We start from the raw sequence: 18,614 nt of genomic DNA on the forward strand, positions 1-18,614 counted from the left end.
GGGGCAGCACGTGGAGACCCCCTTTGCCTCTGTGCCTAGGGGCCACCCACACTGCAGGCTCCTGCCAGTGGGCAGGTGCTGGGAGCTGCTCCAGGAAGCACCGCCAGCCCCGGGACTTTGGTAAGGGTTACCATACATCCGTATTTTCCTGGATGTTTTTAGATATTTAAAATTCCTCCCGGATGGCAATTAAAGAACTAAAAAGCCAGACGTGTCTGGGAAAATACGGACATATGGTAAGCCTTGTTAAAGTAGCCTCACACTCTACAAGGCAGCAGGAATGGAGGGAGGGGAGACAGCATGGCAGACAGAGACACACAGTGAGTGTGTGTGTGTGAGAGAGAGAGAGAGAGAAAGTGCGCACTTCCCCTTTAAGTACGCTGATCCCACTTTTAAGTACACTGCCTTGTTAAGTTAATCAGCAAGCTGAGACCACAGCTGCTGCCAGGAAGCTCCGTCCATCCTGAGCCCTGTCGTGTGTCCCCCTGCTCTATGGAGATGGGTAAGCAGGGTGCAGGAGCAAGGGGGAGGGGGACACCCTGACATTAGCCCCTGTCTTCTCCTCCCCCTTCCCCCCCAGCAAGCAGGAGGCTCGGGGAGCAGCTCCAAGGCAGAGAGCAGGGGCAGCACATGGCAGTGGGGGGAGGGACAGCCGAACTGCAGGCAACTGATAGCCTGCTGGGTGGCTGCTGTACAGGGAACTTAAGGGAGTGGGGAGCTGATAGTGGGGCTGCCGGTCCACCCTGCTTCCAAGCCCCCACCAGCTCGCTGCAACGGGCTGCTCTTCCTGCAAGCAGTGGACAAAGCAGGTAGCTGCCAAAGGATGTTATAAGGGAGCATTGCACAACTTTAAACCAGCATGTTCCCAAATTGATCAGCAACCTAACAATGAAACAATGTTAACCGGGACAACTTTAACTGAGGAGTTACCGTATATGTAACCCATACACCTCCTGGGTGCGGTGTTCTATCCCATCTAGTGGCACCGAGACTACTTAAAGTGAGAGGGAGAGTAATGAGTCCGCTCTACAGCCTTAGCTAACAGCCATGTGGCTTGAGGCTCATGCATTTAGCTCCAGAGGTCCTCGGCTCAATCCTGCCCGCTGACGACCGGAGTCTGTCAGTATTACGTATAGAATGGAACAGGAGACCACTTTAAATCTCAAGCCCAGACAAACCAAACTCTACATTTAAAATGTTCTTTGCAGCCTGTATTTAACTCAGTTTGGAATTCATCCTCTCTGTCATTTAAAAACACTGCATGCCATAAATTGACAATGATATTAGCCATTAAAAACAAATCAAGACATTTAGGTATTGTGTTCTGGTTCCTAGTGAGAGTTTCATAACTTCCATGCCAATCACATACAAATAATACAAAGAAAGCAATATTTTTTTCCTCAACAATGGGTTTTTTTTTGTGTTTTTGTGACAATTATAAATTAAACAAGGTGCTTCATGTTTTATAACAATGTCAGATAAAGCCACGTTTGAAATCTGTTTTGTTACTCGCTATGTCTTGAGTCTGAAGTTTGCCAGCTAATATTGCTCTTGTTTCACACATGCTTCCTGTGAAACACTATGGAAGTGCTGCCATGGATTGAGAGTACATGTCCCTAAGAGACTAATTCTCCTCCAAACTGCGCTGAGAATTTCTGTAAAGTACCACTGATGATATCTGAGGGGGAAGAAACACTATGAGGAAAAGGCTGGGAGAATATTTACTAGTATCCACATGCAATGGCTGTCACACCGGGGATTGAACTCAGGACCTCTGAAGCTAAAAACATGAACTGCTACAATTTAAGCTAAGGCTCCCTGGGTGGGGCGATAATGGATGCATAGCCTCTGGGGATGGGGCACAGAAGGGAACCTCAAAAAGAAAAGGAGTACTTGTGGCACCTTAGAGATTAACAAATTTATTTGAGCATAAATTTTCGTGAGCTACAGCTCACTTATGCTCAGTGGGTTACACAGAGATGCTTGGGACAGGGATTGGAGGATCTTCTTTGACAAACACTTTGAGTATTTTTTGCATCAGAAGTTGTCCTGCTCAGAGAAGAAGACAAGCTAATGCCAGGTAAACTGTGGTGCCAAGTCTCACAATTGTTTCGTGAGTCTCACAATATTTAGCATTTTTCCTTAAAGTCCCCTCTCCTGGAGTCATGTGATTAAACCCAGCCTTCATTTACAAATGTAATTTTCTTGTCTTCACAGTTGTGGAGAAAGCCTGAATACATGAACTTTAAAGTCTCAAAAAACAGAAGCCAAATAAAATCACCATTAGAAAAAAAATAACGTTTTTGAGCCTGACTCATGATTTTTGACTGCTTGGGACAGCCATTCTGGGTAAATATTCACTATTTTATGCCTAAGTTGGGTGCCTGCATTGAGTTTATTTTTATGCTACTTTCTCTAAAACTGATAATAAAATATTATTTTGTCTAAGACAAGTAACATTTTCTGAAGCACTTAGACTCCTAAATCACTTAGGGTACGTCTACACAGCAATTAAATACTCGTGCCTGGCCCAGGGCAGTTGACTCAGGCTTGCGGGGCTTGGGCTGTGGGGCTATAAAATTGCTGTGAAGACATTTGGGCTCGGGCTGGAGCCTGAATTCTGGTACCCTGCAAAATGGGAGGGTCCCAGAGCCCAGACTTCAGCTCGGACCTGAACACACAGCAATTTTTAGCCCAGTGAGGCCAAATCAGTTGACTGAAGCCAGCTGCAGCTGGGCAGCGAGTCTTTTATTCCAGTGTAGACATACCCGTAGGTGCTTTAGAAAATTTTACCCTGTATGAATTGGGTCTTGAAACCATTAGCTGGGGACCACAGCTCTGATTTCTGGGCAGGAAGTGCAAGAGGTGGAGGAATCTGCAGTCTCCCTTTGTAATTAGTGCTACGCAGGGTTAGTGAGCCATCATGATCACAGAAAGAGCCTAACAACCTGAAAGCTGCTATGCCTGAGTACATGGATGTTGTGAGGCTTTAGTTAACACTCGGAAAGCACTTGGAGTTCTTCAGACGACAAGGTTTATGGAACTCCAAATTATTGTTCTTACATCCCCTCTGTGTTTGTGATGGCAAAGCCCCAACAAGAAGCCATATGACCAAATATGGGCATTTTCCCCAAATCCTTGTTATTTCTATGCTTCTGTCAGAAAAAGAGGTGGATCTGGATCCAATTTAGTGAGTGCAAATTACAACTGACTTTGGTAGGATTCATCTGTACCCCTGCACATGAGATAAGTAGCCAGCAGAAAGCTGTCTAGCTGCCTGAATATTTACTCGGCACCCAGAGAACTGGTTGCAAACTCTAATATTTGAAAAAAGAAAAGGAGTACTTGTGGCACCTTAGAGACTAACCAATTTATTTGAGCATACGCTTTCGTGAGCTACAGCTCACTTCATCGGATGACTTCATCGGATGCATCCGATGAAGTGAGCTGTAGCTCACGAAAGCCTATGCTCAAATAAATTGGTTAGTCTCTAAGGTGCCACAAGTACTCCTTTTCTTTTCGCGAATACAGACTAACACGGCTGTTACTCTGAAATCTAATATTTGAGGAAAACAGGCTGATCTGTGAGTCTTTTGTAATACATCTAACCACAAACTAATCTTTTCCTCCATCTGTGACTGCTTTATTATTGGTAATAGTCTTTTCACACATCAGAATATACATTAAAAAAACCCAAATCCATATAAAACAAAATAGTACGCAGCACACATAATTCCTCCCCTGGTGAGAGGATTAGACAGAAGGCAAACCACATGTGACAGATATTAGTCATGTCCTTTTATACAAAAGTGGAAGGCACTCAGGTACCACGGTGACGATAGCAGTAAAACAACCTGAATAGAATCTTCTGGTTTAGGATACGAGAAAGGAAGCTGCCGATACAAACTGAAAGTGCAGCATATCAAGACTTGTGAGATCTCTTTAACTCAAGCTGTAGGAGGATGCTACTGCAAAAGGTGGCTAAATTAAAAAAAAAATCACTATTCAGATTTGTAATGACTAAAATACAGATAATGGCAAAATGACCAAATTCTTACCAGCAGCAAATACAAAATGAAGAGCTGGGATATTCCCAGCGAAAGACAGCTGATCCCATCCTTTATAGAGTAGCACACTATGAAAATTCTCACATTTCACTGGGAAACACAGAGAGCTATGGATTGAGATGTTCATAGCTGACTGGAGGATTGAGCCACACAACATCCAATGAAGTTAATGAGTTATGTGGCGAAGTCCCCTAGTTGGCTTTGAAAATCTCAGCCATAAAGTTTATGTTCTATTTGCACAAGCCCATTTGTCAGGAATCCCCAACATTGCTATTACAAGGTGAAACGTAAATCATACAGCCAAAATGTCAATGGTGCATTGAGGTATGAACTTTTGAGATCGCTATGTCGGCCTTTTGACACTGAAGAAGAGCTGGTTATCCATGTCTGTGCATATATCAGTTGACATGCCATGCCATTCAGTATTTAAACCGCAATGAATTAAGAGCAAATGGCAGCGGTTGTTACGCATGCAAGCAGTATCCTGTAATAATTCACTTGTAGCTGCAAAAGCCTTTTAAAAGATTCCTCACAACCGACGTGGTGTCTGGCTTGAATTGCTGAGACTGGAAACCAATTTATATAGTACTCATCAGTAGTGATATTCTCTCACTAAAGCCCCTATTTTGAGTGGTACGCAAGGGTGAAGTTCCCCCCAAACAATTACATAGGGGTAACTATCAGAATAAATGTTGCTATTCCATTGTTTTCAAAAATACAAAGGCTAAGGGAAAGACCCAGTTAATGCATCAATGTATGCTTTGGGTACATGTGTATTGATGGTATTAAATCCTCTATTCTACAAATCTTCCCTCCACAGTTTATTCAGCCAAAGTGATATTTATGTGAGTCATATGTTACCATTGTGCTTCCTCTATATACATTTCTCTATAGTGTAAACACACACAATTATGTTGCAGTTGACTGATTCACCTTTCCTTCCTGCAAACTGATCCATTCTGTTACCACATAGGGTATTTACCATAACTAAACGGTGAATCTGATTTTATTGCAGAACTCAAAGCTGCTTTAAAAAGGTACATAGAGAAATGTTAATATATGCAGCAGAAGGGATTTAAAATATATCTGTATTTTAATATCTGTAATATAGAGTTAAACCTGTGTCCTCCTAGTGATAATTATGGAGCAATCAGAAGAGCACAGGGAGGGGAATATTTATTGCAGGTTGAAAAGCCAATTATTAGGTCTGTATCACAGCAAACCATGTGGAGTTACATTTAGAAACTCTCTTTTTGATCATGGATGGAGTACTGTATTCATAATGGTTCTCCCTCCCATATTTTAATTAGTAATATTGATAATCGACAGGGAATAATTCAAAAAGTGATTAAAAGCATTAGACATAAAAGTAACAGCTTGAGGACCTGATCTAGAAATGAATTTAACCACTTGCTTAACTAAGCATGGGAGTAAGTCCTTTGGAAGGCTACTGACATGGTGAAATCTAAACATATGCCTATGTGTTTTGCTGCCCCAGGGCCTAAAATTTGCTGATTTGAGATTGCAACCCCATTGGTTAGGCCAAATTTTCAAAGGAGGTAGGTGTCCCATTCCCAATGGCTTTCAAAGGAAGGTGAGCACTAAACTCCCTTATAGGTCCCTTTTGAAAATCTCGCCTGAGAGCTTCAGTGAGGTTGCACAAGTAACAGAGCCGGACCTAATATTTTTAAGAGCCCATTAATTCTTCAGCAAGTTTCTTGGGCGTGTTTTCTGCTGTTGATAAATCATAGAGTCAATTGCTTAACCACACTTTGGTTAATTATGAAATATATCCAAGAGACCAAATAACCAATTTCAGTCAGGTTTCTTCTTGTAAGTCAATAATAATACAATACAGGGAAAAGGTTCAATATGATTCCTGGCTCTCTGGGAAGCCATCTAGCGCAAAGTCTGCAAAAGAGTGACCATGACCAAAAGAAACCCCGCTCTTTACCTCTCCCATCAGGTACAAAAAATGGTGGCCTTATCGACCCCAGATTCAGGACCCCTCAGAACAGAACATGACCATGTACTGGAAAGGGTGGTACCAAAAAAAAGGGCACTACAAATATAATTAAGTTTGCCAAAAAACAGGGGAAGAAAAGGGAGCTCCGTCGGCATTCAAAACGAGGGGTTAAGAGAAGAAGGGGGTTCTATCAGCATATAAAACTATAATTAAAAACAAACAAACTGTATCATCATATCAAAATAGCCCAACTGGTATAAAAGGCTTCAAAAGATGCTTGCTTATTCAGCCCCAATAAACCCACGAAATTGCCTGCAGACTAAACTCTGAACTGTTATTTTCCAGCAAACTATGTCTAAAAACTGACAGGGAGGAGGGAGCTGGACCCACGCCAACAGTTGACCTGGGATCTGAAATGCTCTGCCATTGGGTTTTTTTTTGCTGGGCAGACATACCTTAATACTCCGGAGCTATAGTTCACACATTCTCTATTTCTTCCTACTGCTTCTGTCAGGAGCCCTACCATATCAGCGTTATGCTGCTGCCTAAATCCTCCTCAGAAGCAGGAGCCCCATGCATGATCTGAACCACATTTTTCTTGCACAGCACTGTGCCATGCTGTTATCAGACAGGCCAAAATAAAACATGCTTTGTTCAAAGTACAGCTCAAATTAGATCCATTAAACATTCGGGAGAACCATGGACTCGGGCATGCACACACCAGATGTAATGTGCCTTATTTGGCAGCATATGCTCTTCCATCATGTCACAGCCCTGTGAGCATATAGTACAGATGTGTGCAAAAGTACAGATGTGTGCGCTGGTATTTTAAATGAGGTCCTGGGTAAAACCCAAGTGCTTGCTTATGCATTTTAAATAGACCCTTCACTGGAAGAATATAGACCCAGTCCCAGTCCTGAAGAGCTTGCAAGAAGAGTGATACAACAAACTATTGGGTGTGACTACGGCAAAAGGAGGAAATGGGTCAAAAGATCCTACAGTTACTTAGCTTTATGTGCACATCTTGACAATCCCACTAAATGAGCAGATTCGTTGAATTTAAGATCAGATAGGATCATTATGATCTAGTCTGACCTCCTATATAACACAGGCCATATTTCATTCAATGATTTCTGCATCTAGCCCAGCAACTTGTGACTCAGCTAGGCTATATCTTGTAGAAGAAGGACATCTGGTCTTGATTTAAAGACTCCAAATGACTAAGAATCCACCACATCCTTTGGTAATCTGGTAATTACCCTCACTCTTAAAACAAATACAATTAAAACTTTTCTTTAAAAATTGCATCTTATTTTCAGTTTGAACTTTGCTGACTTCAACTTCCAGTCACTGGATCGTGTTAGGTCTTTGTCTGCTAGAGTAGAGAGCCCTGTAGTCTGAGAATATCTTCTCCCTGCATAAGTACTTATAGACCATGAGTTAAGTTGCCTCTTAACTTTTTATTTGAGAAGCTAAATAGATCGAGTTTCTTGAGTGTCTCACATTAATCTCCCTTTTATGTACATAAATACAATGTACGTGTTTCTTTTGTTACCAATAATCAGTCACTTTTTTTAGAATGAAAGGGCTTTCCTCCCCTTTTATTTAACCTGAAATGAAATTACATACTTGTCCTAAACTTGTCCACCTACTGTTTAAGTTATATTCTATGCTATCATCACTTTAGATTTGTATAATGGGAATCATTTAAGCACTCCAATTAGTTTGTAAGAATTACAATATTTTGGCTGTTCTAATCTAAGTATGTCACATTTTGTATCCAATTTCATCTCCACATTGTAAGACTGAATTTTATTTCTGCAGTACCTAAGGGCTAAATACTCATGAGGCCACGGATAGCAGTCAAGACCACCACATGAGACAAGATACTGGTTCTTTGAGCAGACTCTTCATCCTATGCACAGGTTGTAAGTAAAGTCCAACAGCCCTGCTGTCGAAGGGTCAAATCTAGCACTGGTTGGAAATATTTCAGCCCCTCCCCCCCTCCCCTCCCCCCGCGGACAATGTTTGATGAAAATGAAAAACAAAATCATTTTCATCAAAAATTTCCATAGAAAATTCTTACTTTTTGGCAAAAAAAATCAACCAAAAACTTTTGGCTGAAAATTGAATATTTCTATTTGGAAATGCTACCGCAGGGCCTCATGGGAGTTGAAGTGCAGGTGCTTCATGCCTCCATTTTCTATGGGCCAGGTTCACTGGCTGGACTATCTCTCCCATGATGAACCATGGAATCCCCCTCTTATTGAGCAACCACGGTGCATTATGGGTATCCATGCCTGTGAGGCATCACAACAGATGTAGTTTGAGTGAGGAGCCCAATCCACAGAAGAGAATGGGAGCATAAGGCAGCTGAACTACACCTACCAAGAGGCACTGCAGTGGCATTTTCCTATTGATTTTGTTTTTCAATAAACTTTTTGCAAAATATTTCATTTAACTAAAAACCCAATTTTCATTGGGGAAAAAAAACAGTTTTGACAGAAAATTTTCTACCAACCCTAATCAAGGCTCCACCCACACATCCGATGAAGTGAGCTGTAGTTCACGAAAGCTTACGCTCAAATAAATTGGTTAGTCTCTAAGGTGCCATAAGTCCTCCTTTTCTTTTTGTAGGGGAAGAGAGTGTGCAGTGGGAAGTGCTGACCTTTTGAGGTTGGAGCAGGGAGGAGAGGGAATGTGGGAGGTGCAATGGGGAAGCTGATGTCAGGAATACGTTGAGGGTGGAGACCTGACGTTCATTCAGTGGTGAGAGTTAATACCTTGGGGTCAGATTTGCTGCAGTTGACAGCTGATTAGAGAGGAGCAGGGAGGTGAATTACGAGCAGCATTTTTTTAGGGTGGATGTACAAAAATTCAGGGTCAGAGGCGAGATCAGGACTGTGAGCTGGGAAGCAAGAAGGAGGGGAAATGAATAATAAGATAATTCAGAAATTGACTCTTGTGGAAGATAACCCTCTGCCCCTCCTGCCTTCCCCCTCATACAACCCTAGATCCAATCCCAACCCCATTACCCACTGTTTCTCCTTCCCTCACAGCTTCCCAAATGGGTCACTTATTGCATGTTTCCTGGTACTCTGGGGCTTCCATATTACATATACCCCAGAATTCACTGTGTGCCCCCCAAAAAGTGTCTCAGATCACGTGGGACTGCTCAGGCCATAAGAAATGGCTTTAATTACCGACTGGTACATTGTACTGAAGCATGCACAAAAAGAATGCTAATGCCAAGGAATGAATATCTAACATTTCTACGTTTCCTTTTATTAATATAAGATACTTAAAAACAAAATTAATTCAGCACTCATGAAATGTCCTAGATGGACAAAACTTGAGATATGAGTGCTTATTTACCCCTACAGCATGGGCAGCAGCAGAGCAAGCTCCCCTTACCCCCCAACCCCCCACGTCTCATACCTCCAGCTATTTTGGAAGGACCATCTCTGCGAGCACAATGGTTCAGATCCAGCCCCATTTAATTCAAGATCTCTCTGCTGAGGCTACAAAGATACTAACTGCAAAGGTGGATTCTGAGATGTGGGCAGTTGTCTAGTATGAACTGGTTGGGAACTGACTTGCCTTGCACAAGCCGAACAGGCAATCAGGTGATTGGTAACTCTCTTTAAATGTCTGTCCATCTGAATTCTAACCAATAACACAGGAGGCGAATAGCCCCCTTTACACTCTTACAAATCTGCTAAGTCATCTAGTTCCCTTCACAAATTTGCTTTAAAAATAACAAAAATCTATTATTTGACTGTTATCGCCAGGCATTTGTAGTCCAGGTCTTGGTGCTCATATGTGAAGAGTGGTTAAAATATTAAAATACAATTATAACTAGGTAATTACAATCCACATTCAACATACATACAAAAAGCTGTAAATTAATTTATAGGACAAAGCATGTTATAATAGGCTGTCAATATATTTAATTTTAAAATGTATTGCGTTCAATCAAAGAATGCTACCCAAGGGATTACACTGTCTGAACTCCTCAATAAAACAGCAGCCTTTAGATGTATTAAATATTACATTTGAAAAAAAATCAGAAGTAAGAATGAAAATCTTTAGCTAAGAGAAACAAGCCCAGAGGGAGAATTCAAGATCTGTTTATGTGTAATTGGGTTTTTCTCTGTGACAGCTAGCAGAGCCGCCTTACATGCATGAGATTGTTAATCACATGAATCTAAATGCTGCTAACTGCTTTAAGATTTACAGCTTCTGGTCTGGTTTTACTGCATTTAGTCCATACATTACCCAATACCAATTCATCCACGCACACGTGGGTCCAGAACTGCAACATAAGCTCATTCTATGAATGAACTGTCTCGAGTGATGAAACCCTGGTACCCCAAGTGCTATTGTGCACCAAGCTGTAATTTAATCAGAGAGAGCCTGCAAATTATACTGCAAATCAATGAAACAGCCAACACATTTTACAATTTGGTACAGGCACACAAGTGTGCCAGATAAATTAAAATCAATTTGGACAGATAAAACTCAGCATCACCATTTTATTTTGGATCATTTCAGGACCAATATTTCCATTCTAGGTTATTGCATGTTAGAGAAGTGTCTACCGGAGCTGAAGATCAGCAGCCCTGTGAAATATTTTTATATTGCAAATCACCTCTCCTCCCAAACCATCCCTTCTCCCTCACTATTGATACTACAGTCATCCTTCCCATTGCCCAGGTTTACATTTACATTGCCCAGGTTCGGGTGATTTTTTAATGCCCTCCCCTCCTTCTTCCCATACATCCAAGCAGTCATCAAGTTCTGGCAGCTCTTTCTCCACAATTTCTTAAAATTCCAACCTTTCCCTTTCATCCCTGCAGTTAAAATATGCATCCATTGTTTGCTTCTCTCCTGCCTCAATTACTGCAACCTCCTGCTTTCTGATCTCCCTGACTTTCTTCTTGATGCCCTCCGATCCACTCACAATGCTGCTGCTAACCTCCAGACCATGTTTCCACTGAAGTCAGTAACAGAATCCTATTGACTTCCATGGGATCTAAATCAGATCTCACATCACTCTGTCTCTTGAATCTCTCTAGTGGCTTCCTCTGGCCTTCTGTGTCAAGTTCAAATTTCTATCCTCCCCTTCTAAACTCTGAGCAGCTCTGCAGCTACTTAGATACTCTTTTGTCATTTCTAATTACTCCCCTTCCAAACTCTGCAGACAAATCCCATCTCATCTCTTCCACTGCCTTCTACTCTCACGTTCCAGTCCTCATGCCTTTCCCCCAGGCTACTGCCTATGTGCCTACCTTCTCTCCTTTGAAATTCCTTCTCAGGATTCTCTACTTCTGGGAAGCTCAAACACTCCATCCTTCCAAACCATCAGTTAAAGGAATAGGTGAAAAAGATAATTCCCAATTGACTGAACCTTACGTTGAAGCCTGATTGTGTATATTCGTTGTTTGTGTAGTTAGACTGTAAACTCATCAGAACAGGGGCCATGTGGCCCTCACAGCCCCTCAATTCCCACTGGCAAAGGGTTTACTGCCACATAACAGCAATTCCTATCGAGACTGATAAACTCATTATGCACATTGGTATTTAGCTATAAAGAACGTTGTTTAGGGTATCAAACGAAAATGTCATAATGGTGAACATCGGCATTGTGATGTATGTCTGGGTGTTAAGTAAAAAGTTGTATGTGTATACAACAAATATGTTTAAAATCATGTAACCAAGCTGGGTTGATCAACAAGTCTTCCTCGGACAAAAGAATGTTAATTTACCTGTCTGCCTTGGTACCTGTTGTGAATCAAGCATCGTGAAACCAACACAAAGGAGACTTCATTTGCATTTTAAGTCATCAGAAAACGTTTACAGAAAAAAACAGGTATCAGGGAAATTAGAAAACAGCATGGGGTCAGCTCACTGGAGCACAAACAGTTGGGGAGAAAAACTTTATCTGGGGATACACTTCAAAAGAACACATTTCAAAGGTTTACTTGGCTATCAGAAGGGGAAAGAATCCCTTTGTTATTGATCACTGAGGAACAACGAGGTCAGAGCTCTTTGAATTCTGTGAAAGATGGATTACCAACCACGTTGGGTGGGTAATGCTGAAAGGTTACTTAAGATAAAAAACATAGCTTAGTCAAGGATTGTGTTTCATTAAATTTTAGACACTAGGAAGCATGATTATACTTTTGTTTTATGTGTAACCATTTCTGTTTCTATTATCTCTGCTTAGTGTCACTTAAATCTCTGTTCTTTAATATAACAGTACTGAACTGAGATGAATTTATAATAAACCAAGAATAAGTTTATTAATAAAGTAAGATGTGAATATTTAGCTGAACCAACAGGTTGTTGTGTATACTGTCTCTTTGGAGACAGCAGACTTAGTAATTTCTGCGAGTGATCAGTGTCAGGCACTGGGTGCTGCAGAAAGATGCTTCTGGAGAGTTTGGGAACTGAAGTACATGAAAGGTTAACCTGCAAGACAAAGTTAGGACAGATGGAGTCCTAACGAGTTGTTTGGCTGGCTAATAGACTGGAGTGGCAAGGAGCTGTCACCCAATTTACCATCAACAAATTCCACTTGCTAAGGCGGAGGTTACAGGGTGACTGACTTACAGTTCTGGATCCTCTGAGAAAGCGTTACAGGCCATATATTCTATCTCTTGTACTCAGGTACTGAGAGTGTCCTCAGAGCTAACAAATAGATACTAAATAACAATATTCCTAATGGCTAAAATAGGGAATAGGAATCAGAAAATGTGGGTTCTGTTCTAGAGAAGGATGCTTTTGTGTTTACGGCACTGAACCAGGACTTGGAAGACCTGGGTTCACATCCTGCTTCTACCACAGACTTGCTGTCTGACCTTAGGAAAGTCTCTTAATCTCTTGGTACCTCAGTTTTCTATCTATAAAATGGAAAAAAAACCTTCCCTATCACACGGGGTGTGTGCATATAATATAATTTGTATATTTATATATAATTTATTAATGTTTGGGAGGTACTTGCATACTACATGGGGCGGGGGTCGTATAAGAAACCAGCTAGAAAGCTTTCCCATGAAGTATGACTTTGAATTAATCTCCATGCCTCAGTTTCCCCATGTATAAAATTGAGATAATAATAATTGCTTCCACTTTACAAGGAGCTTAGCTGTTGTTTGTGAAGCTCTGAGATCCTCAGAAGAAAGACATGAATGTATGTAATGTAAGCAAAATGTACACAAGGCCCTATGCAAATTCTAAACCCATAAACACAAAGTGACAACGGTGTTAATTTCAATTTTTTAATTTCACCTTAAAATATCTAATTTGTCACAGTGCAATTTAAAACAACAAATTGATTCAAATCAGTTAAGGACTAATTAGAAACCGAAGAAGGTTTACATTGTATAAACATGTCCCGATCCTTTAATGCAATCAATTAAAGAAATAAGTCCAAAGTCTGCCTTATAATGATCAAAGTAGGAAGCAGGCTGTCGGCTCTCTGCTAGCTATTTCTGATTTCACACCACATAATATGTTCTCTCTTTAGCTCTGATTTAGAACTGGACAGTTATACTGGAGCCCATGGCAGGCTGGTTGCCAGAATTTCAAAGCCTGGTGAACAAATGTCTTAGTCTATCTGGGCCCAGAACTGATAACTTGGGTTGTGTTGCTTTTATTATCATGGCCCATGCTGGGGGGGCGGAAATCACCTTTAGAAATGCTTTTTGGGTTTGGGACCCTATGAGTTCCATGAGATGATAGAAAAAAATCCTAGCGATAGGTAAACTGGTCTGCTTAGGACAAAACAAAAATTAACAGCAGTCTGAAACTAAAACAGTTTTGTGGCACAATCAAAACTCCGTCTCCCAGCCTTGTCGAGCAAACCATAGAGAGCTGTAGCCTCATTACACCCTGTCAATGCACCTCAGGTCTAACCCTGAGGGACCACTTCTAGGCATCATGCTAGAGTTTCAGACATTTCATGAGCTCATTTTTGATAGTCTCATGTGCTGAGACTATCAAAAATGCTGTTGAGGAGAGATCCCTGGAAATTAGAGGTGGAAAAAGACTTCTTCGAGTTTAGTTAATCCATTAAAATAGTTCATAATAGTTAAACTCTGGAGTAGGCTTCTAAGGGAGGTTGTGGAATCCCCATCATTGGAGGTCTTAAAACAATAGGTTGGACAAACACCTGTCAGGGATGGTCTAGGTCTACTTGATCCAGCCTCAGCACAGGGGACTGGACTGACATCTCCAGGTCCCTTCCAGCCCTACATTTCTGTGACTCTATGATTCCCTGGCCACTTTAGGAATGTTTCCTGCAGCATATATTCTAGTGTTTTGTCCAGTCCGGTACAATAGTCCAAGCAGTGGGTTCCCAAGAAGCTACTCCACAGTTTAATAGACCTCAGTGTTAGGAACTTGCCGGATATCCAGCTCAAATTTTCATTTATCATTTACATTGCATGATTCATTTTAATACCTTGACCACTCTGAACAATTCCTCTCCCCTTCACTGTTCAATTGTCAGCTAAATTTCTATTGGCAAATGTTTGCCGAGAGACCAAATGAATCACACAATCAGAAATTAGACATGGAAAAGTCCTATTAAGTCATCTAATGCAGTGCATATTAAAGAAATTGTATGGAAGACAGTAAGTGTGCTTCTCTCTTTAGCAGGATAATGAATAAGTATATCCATATTTAACCTAGCAGTGACTATTGATGGGTTATTTGCTTAGGAAAGTGCACAATGTGTAACAACCTGCATGATGTAAACAGTTAATGATGAGCTAAATACTGGGCCCAGAACTTTTGGTTCTTCAGCTCCACACACATTTATAATTGGATAATGGTTTCTATGCAGATTTTCCCTTCGTTTCAATCTGCTCAGGTTTGCAATCCCTGAATCTTGGTTTGACTTACACGTTCAAACAAACCCTAAATTATAGATGGCTAAAAAAAAGATTGGGGAATGTCAAAATTATTTTATCTCCACAAGTTCAGAAAAAGAACATTTTGTCGTTTAGTCAAAAAATTTCTGAACATTTTAATGGAAATACCCATTTGTTCCATTATGGGGGGTTTTCAAGATTTTCCTGAGTGTTTTTTTTTTCCTTCCTTCTCTCCACCCACCTATCTTTGTTTTTCTCTGCTTTCCATTTGGCTATTGAAAAAGCAGAAAACAAGAAAAAAAAAAAGATGGGATAAAATCATAAATAATCCCCCTTTAATTGCCCCTCAAACAACCAAATTTTTTGTTTTCCAATTTTGTGAAAGAAACAGAAAAATTCTCAGGAAAAAATCCAGTTTTTTGAGCATTTTTCCTACTTAGGAAAAAAAGGTATCTTTGAATGAAAGAATTTTTGTTAAAAAAAAAATCGACCAACTCTCACCAAAATATTTACACAAAACAGTCAAAACCATTGAATTTCACTTGGCTTTGGGTCCAAACCATGTGAAATGACAAATCCTGCAGGATTTCAGTGGAAAACCAGAAATTGGCTGGAGATGCACAAACCTCACGCTTCTAATGTGCCCAGTTTCAGATTCGTAACAAATCCAAACACAACCAAATCTCATATGATTTCACTGGAAATGTTTGACACAGCTGAAATACACACCCAAATAGAGTAAAGAGCTGCTTTTAAATGGCGGGGTAGGGGAGAACAAAATCATACAGAGTGAATCTGATATTTCTGTTAGGGCCAACAGTCAGCCGACCCTCAACCTGGGCTCGGTTATAATCTCTTTACGTCCCTTGACCTTGTCCGGCGTCCCTGCTCTTGGGCAAGTTCACTGTTACCACTGGGAATTGGGCTCACTCCTGGGTCTGAGTCCAATTATCTCCAGTCCCTGGCACTGCTCCTCAAGTCCTGCTACAGGGCACGGACAAGGAGCAGGCATCCAGAGCCCCCATCAAGGCTGCAATGTCTACCTGCCTTAAACACGGGGCGGGGGGCGGGCAGGGAGGGAACACGAGGGGGGAAGGAAGGCTAGTCACTGTCTTGGGCAGTCTCTAATAGCTTCTTCTCTTGGGCAAATCCCCTCTCCTCTCCCCTTCCCCCGCAACCCTGTGGCCAGCTTCACCTTTGTAGCACTTGCTCCGCAACTGTGACTAAATGGCCACTGGATTGGACCTGTATGATATCCTTCTCCCTCCCTCTGTTTCTGAGGCCTCCTTTGCTTGTTAATCATTAATCAGGAAAAATAGTGTCATGATTAAGGACCTACACACTGGGACTCTGGAGATCTGATTGCAATTTCTGGCTCTGCCAGAAACATCTTCTGTGACCTTGGGCAAGTCACTTAATCACTCTATGCCTCAGATCCCCATCTGTAACATCAAAATTGTTATTTATTTGTATTATCACCTAATGGCTCAAACATGCTCTCAATCCTGTTGTGGTAGGTGCTGCACAGACATATACAACACAATAATACTTCCCTCCCTCACAGCAGGGTTGTGAAGGTAAATCCATAATAACTTGCAAGGCATGCAGATAATGAAGGCTGTGTGCTTGTAAGCAGAGATCACCCTTTTAGGTGTCACAGGCAAAACTTAATATATTAGCAGTTGCCCGCTCTAAACAAAAATATGCAATATCATATGAGTGTGTTACACATACTGGATCTGGTCCAAAAGCTACTGAAATCAATAAAAGTCTTTATTTTGACTTCAGTGGCCTCAGGATCAGGCCCACTATGCATGTATTTTGCATATGCAAATAGTGCATATGAATACACAAAGTATATGCTACACAAACCTATGTTGGGTAAGGAGAGAGGCATATATACAATAGAACTCCTCAGATCTGGAGTCATGTCTTTTTATGTCTGAAATGCAAAGCACATATATGGTATTATACAAATAAGCATATACAGAATGTTTAGGTGTATGTATTTATAAAGAGTAGATGTGATTTCCTTCACCTGACGAAAGAGAGGGAGATGTATATATGTACAGATACCTCAACGTATTAAATTACTTTGTAGGTGCACATCCTAAAACGTAAATTCCAATTTACCAATCCATCTTCTTCCAGACTCTGTCCAATATTGCACTTGTAGTGAAAAATCCAGAAATCATTATCCAGCCTTCAATCAGTGGCTTACACAGCAGGGTAACTTGCTTTATCTTAATAGTAAGATAGTGACTAGCAAGAGCAATAACACTGAGATAAGACTGGATTCATATCGCTCCTTGTCAACATTCTTGGCACACTGCTTGTTTTTTATTCTTGAATAGAGACTCAATCAATCGTACCTCACAAAATTATTTGTGGCAGTGCCTGGAATGTTGTAGTGACTTTAATGATATATCAGCTTTCAAGGTATTGGACTTTTATAACTTTTTACAGAACCCTCTCCAGTGCGGTAAGTTTGTTTTAACACAACAGTGAAACGTATTTTATGACAGGGCCTCTCATCATTAAAGACACTTGTGAAAGATATTTTGTCCTTGTTGTCTTTGCTTGTAAGAGTGCAATTGTAATGTACTGGCCTTGTATGCGATGCTGCCCTTTACTTGATGACCCAGAAAGCGAGGAAGAGACCTACTTCCAGTGTTATCTTACCGAGTTTTCCTTTATCTCAACAGGCACAGGATTATATAGCATTGGAGGGCCATTTATTATTTGTATTACAGTAACAATGAGAGATACCAACAGAGATCAGAGTACCAGCATGCTTGGAGCTGTACAAACATAAGATATTTTTTGTCTGTTTTGTTCATGGCAGAAACTAAGGAACTTGCCTAAAATAGCACAGCAGGATACAATAAAACCCAGTTCTCCTGACTCTCAGGCCAGTGCCACGTCCATGCTTCCTAAATAGGGTGACCAGACAGCAAATATGAAAAATCGGGACAGGTGCTGGGAAGTAATAGGAGCCTATAAGAGAAAAAGTCCCAAAAATCGGGACTATCCCTATAAAATCGGGACATCTGATCTCCCTATTCCTAAATGTTTTTAGCTCGGAATATGTCCAAACTACTACATTTAATACATTGAAATGAACTCTGGGATGTCCCCTGGGAGGATTGAATGAGTTTGCGACATTAGGGGGACACACACACACGCTTCGTAGGCTGGTTTTAGTGTAGATTGCATCTAGCCTTTTGTTGTATATGTTCACTATATATCTGTTAATAAAAAAAATCTAAAAGAAATGTCTTCATGACATTTTGGTAGTTTGAAAATCATCTGAAAGCAGAATAAGAGTCATTAGAAAAAAATCAAAAATATGACACAAAGTTTATTCTTCATAATTAAACAATAAGACTACAGTATATAGTTTCATACATCCATTGTAAATACTAAATTAAGAAGCCTAGATGAAATGTCAGAAGCTTTTCTTATGAGTTCATATCAGCAATATGATTATCATATTGATTCTGCATATCAATGAGATACTATCACACAGTGTTTATTCTTCACCCAATTGCTTTCTTGAATGTAATAAAATTAAATCCAATATGATATTAACTGTAAACACACAGTGATATTATATGTAAATATCCATTTAAAAATCTCTCTGCTTATCGATAGTCAAATTCTTTTTCCAAGTGTAATGCTGCAAACTACAATAACATATTT

The 18,614-nt window shown here is 40.6% G+C and overlaps 1 protein-coding gene and 1 long non-coding RNA gene across 2 annotated transcripts in view; one reads left to right on the forward strand and one right to left on the reverse strand.

Annotated features, from left to right (window-relative positions):
• The window catches only part of CELF2 (CUGBP Elav-like family member 2), a 689,087-nt gene that overhangs the window by 584,914 nt on the left and 85,559 nt on the right, over nt 1-18,614 (reverse strand). The gene's annotated exons all lie outside the window — the stretch shown is intronic.
• On the forward strand, nt 420-8,020 carry LOC144259605 (uncharacterized). The gene is made up of 3 exons (XR_013344867.1): nt 420-502; nt 2,218-2,349; nt 7,858-8,020. It is a non-coding gene; the product is annotated as an uncharacterized LOC144259605 (long non-coding RNA).

The sequence above is a fragment of the Eretmochelys imbricata genome, chromosome 1, assembly GCF_965152235.1.
Source record: "Eretmochelys imbricata isolate rEreImb1 chromosome 1, rEreImb1.hap1, whole genome shotgun sequence".
Taxonomy (NCBI): domain Eukaryota; kingdom Metazoa; phylum Chordata; order Testudines; family Cheloniidae; genus Eretmochelys; species Eretmochelys imbricata.